The sequence below is a fragment of the Coenobita brevimanus genome, chromosome 13, assembly GCF_032717465.1.
Source record: "Coenobita brevimanus isolate Jiangsu-jjx chromosome 13, ASM3271746v2, whole genome shotgun sequence".
In the NCBI taxonomy this organism is placed as follows: Eukaryota; Metazoa; Arthropoda; class Malacostraca; order Decapoda; family Coenobitidae; genus Coenobita; species Coenobita brevimanus.
The window spans coordinates 41,385,671-41,389,870 of NC_136966.1; the positions used below are offsets into that span (position 1 = coordinate 41,385,671).

Sequence of the window (4,200 nt, forward strand, 5' to 3'; positions counted from 1 at the left end):
TCAGTTAGGGGAGACCTCCAGCAGTCAAGGACTTAAGCAGATATTTATCAGCCACTGTGTACGAGTATTTTAATCTCTCTCGCAGTCAATTTTTACCTTAGTTACTCCTCGTAATGAGATCGGGATGGCAGTTTCCTGAGTTACTACAATTTGTATCGACAAGTGTAAAGTGGATTTCCTTCCCTGTTGTACCCGTACCTCGTGCTTCTTACCGCACCACTGTGATGGCGCATGTTTTGATTACATACTTGCTACCTCCAGTCGACTGTATTCAGCTATGGGCAGAGCTGTGATATGAAGAGATAATAAACTATTCATTAATCCCTTCTGTACGATGTACTTCTTTACCCTTGCTATCATCATGCAACTGATACACCTCAAGGGGAGTAGTCTAGTGGGGAAGTTGTCAGGCAGTTATGTATCTCCCTGTTGCTTACTACTTTTACCTTTGTTGGCGTGTTTTACGCGCGCGCACACACACACACACACACACACACACACACACACACACACACACACACACACATATATATATATATATATATATATATATATATATATATATATATATATTATATATATATATATATATATATATATATATATATATATATATATATATATATATATATAATTACGAGGTTTCCCTCGCAAATTGTACTTAAAGGTCTTCATTTATGCTTGTTACCTCCTGTCCATAATTATATTGTTCTTGGAGAATTGTGACAGCAAAGGGATTAGACAGTCATCAAATCTCCCACCGTTTATTTTACCCTAGTTTTGCCTTCCTAATTAACTCGTACGGCAGTTTACTCCAAGTGGGTTACTATTATGTGTACTGGCTGGCGAAATGTGGGTTTCTCTTCTTGTTTTATCAGCACTTCTTGGATCTGGTCGCTTAAGTACAGTGACGTCCTTATTTGTGTTTTATTCTTGTTACCTCCTGACGAATTGTTTCAGCACGGAGGACGGTTCTGTTGGTGATGGTGTTAGACAGCTTGTTGTCTTCCACTTCACACTCTGTTAACATCTTCAACACGGCGACGTCATTTGATCAGGTTAATCTTTCCAATACCATTTCATTTTACTCAGTGAAAGCCTTAGTACTGAAGATTATATTCAGTCCAGCAATTTTTAGACAATATATCGAATACGGTATATGCTGAAAGAAAGTATCTGGAAGTGGCATGAATATATTAAGAAAGACGGCGCCATACTGAGTGGCTTAATTGCCTCACTGCAATATTTGTTTTTTCCTTGTATTGTATGTTTCGTACAGAAGAGTTCTTTCAGCTTAGGGGAGACATCTAGTAGGCATTTACTTGTCTCCCAGACTGGTTTTTGTTATTCCTTCCACACTGTTATGTGTTTTGTGTTGTTCTATCTGCCTCCAGACAATTGTATTTGGTTTAGGAAAGACTTTTGAAAATAAAGGGGTTATTAGTGTTCATTCGTCTTTTTCCTATCAGGGACTCTACAAAGTTGAATCAGATTGCCTGGTAGTTGCAAGGATAAACAAGGAGGAATCAGAGTGTGCAACACCTGCGCCTGAACATTTGACCTTGGCGCTGGGACCCTGACCATCGACTAATTGCTCGCAGAATCAAATTACTTCATTCTTGTATCACTCTTAACACAAAGTTTAGCCTAAGTACGGTAAAAACTAAGTTGACTTTGCCATGTGACATTGACCTCTGACCTATTTTTTTCAAACACAATAGGTCCACCTGTTTGTTGATCCTCAACATTTCTACCAAGTTGGGCCCAAATAAGATCAAAACTGTTGTAATTATTTGTTCACAAACAGAAACACAGATAGAACTCTGACCTTGCCCTGTGACCTTGACCTTTGACTGATTGACGTCAAAATCGAATCCTTGGTTTTTCCTTGCCCTTAATACTTTCAACAAGTTTGGTGGCAGTCAGACAAAAACACTTTAGATTTACCTTGTTAGGCCAAAATTTCACCTCTATGTGACCTTGACGTTTGACCTGTTGTTCTGAAAAAACAATTGGTCACCTTCTTAGCGGACCATCATGACTTTGAACATGTTTGGTTAAATTCTTATAAAAAATGTTGCTTTATATGCCTACAGACACCTGGTTTCTCTCTGTGAGCGCAGGCGTAATAAAGTCCAACTTAAGGAATTCAGTGGTTATTATTCACTTCATTACGATTATATATTATTTGCTTTATTACTGTTATCTCCAGACGATTTGATTCACCCTAGCAGAATCTTTTTGTTGCACCCACAGGGGCAGCCAATTCAGTTTTGTCCGCAACTGTGTTAGTCACTCACTGAGTCACCTTACCTTTTTGAAAGATTAAATCTTTGCAAGTTGCAATCATATAGTTTTATGAGCATCTTTCTTTTGCATTCATTGATTTTTGCCGCACCCTACAGAGGCGTGTGTGAAGTGAGTCTGGGCTGCGTGATGTGCATCTGGTGTGAGTCTGAGTTGCGTGTGGTGTGCATCTGGTGTGAGTGAGCTGCGTGTGGAGTTTAGCTGGTATAAGTCTGAGCTGCGTGTAGTGTGCATCTGGTGTTAGTCTGAGGAACGTGTGGTGTGCATCTGGTGTGTCTGAGAAGCGTGTCCTTTTGGGATGTTTTCGGGTGGTGGATACGGTGGAGTGGGTGCGGCTGTTAGTGGTGTCCTTTGTATTGTTGGACCTGGAGGGATTTTTAAGGCTGAATGAAACGTCTGCAGTAGCGGGGTTGAAGGAAGTATAACTAATACATAGTGGACCTGCTCATGCAACTAGCAGGGGTCCCGCAATTATGCCCGCAATTTCCTGGATGGGGGTGTGGGAGCTACTGTACTTGAAAAATTTTGTCAGCACTGGGAGGGAACTAAGAGCATACAAGTGCGTTTTTTGTTGCATATTGTATCCCATAATGCTGTGAGAAAGGTCTGGCCAAAAATAGTTGGGAGAAAAAAGAAATGGGTAAGTCTCCGTAAATAAATTTTTGCTTACATGCAATCTTGATTACCTGTATTATTATATACACTTATTGAAGTATGGACACAGGACAGTACGAGCTAAAGGTTAAATCCTGTATACTACTACTACAGTAGGTATAAACAACACACACACACACCCACACACACACACACACACACACACACACACCTGCACATCTATAAAAACACACCATTTCGCGGTTAAAATGGCGTTCCTATCCTAAATTTTATATTAGCAGAGTTTCAAAAAACACTGCAAGAAAAAATACGAAATTATAAACTTTGGGAACTTTAAACCGTTTTAGTAGCCTACCCTGACCATTTTTACCCTCATATTCATGCCCCCTGCAGAAGGTTATAGGCCACTCAGCCAGAGGGAGAGGTTAGTCATTAGTTGAATCATCTGGTGGTAGTCAGTGTACAGCATAAGGATAGGAATAGTTCAGATGGGGATATGCTGAACTAGCATGTATTGAGGTAGAGTATAATACAGCTAGTCCGGGGCTTGTCGTGTAAGTAAATAATGTAGTCAGGATAAAGTATGGTACAAACGGGTATGGAAGGACTGTTTAGATTAGGTAAACCTCTTAGGTTTAGGAAGGTAAGAATAATCCCTCTTGCACAGCCTTCGTTCTTGAAATTAAGTGAAGTGACATTGTGGTAGTAAGACTGGGGAAAAAAAAAAAAAAAAAAAAAAAAAAAAAAAAAAAAAAAAAAAAAAGGCGTCGTCGTGGCGACTTAGTTAGTATGGCCTCGTGGCGCAACGGATAACGCGTCTGGCTACGGATCAGAAGATTCCAGGTTCGAATCCTGGCGAGGTCGTTTAGATATTTTTGTTGCTGTGAGAACATACTGAAAGGAGAGGCGTGACCTTCAGTGGACTAACACAGGTTGAAGATAATGGTTGGCAGGGGGGGGGGGAACTATGGCATTTTGAGGTGGGGATTCATCATGATGGTACAATAGTTTCCTTCCAGTTTCCAGCCATTCTGTTAACCCCTTCAGCGCGATGACTCAGATATATTTAATTCCTTCACCTTATGGACGATTTTATTATACATAGTAGAATACCTGAGTAGTGAATGGGTTAGTGATGGCTTTGTCAAATGACTCTCGTTCGGAATGCCTTTTCTCAGCTGAATAAAATAATCTATTATTAGCGAAAGAATAGGCGTCATCGTAGTCGTCAAACTGTCCACTGCGATGACGATTTCTTAGTATCATTCTGGCTGTGTA

General features: G+C 40.1%; 1 non-coding gene across 1 annotated transcript; it reads left to right on the plus strand.

Moving 5' to 3' along the window:
- Positions 1-3,713: 3,713 nt before the first annotated feature.
- On the plus strand, positions 3,714-3,786 carry TRNAR-ACG (transfer RNA arginine (anticodon ACG)). The gene has a single exon. It is a non-coding gene; the product is annotated as a tRNA-Arg (tRNA).
- Positions 3,787-4,200: the final 414 nt, after the last annotated feature.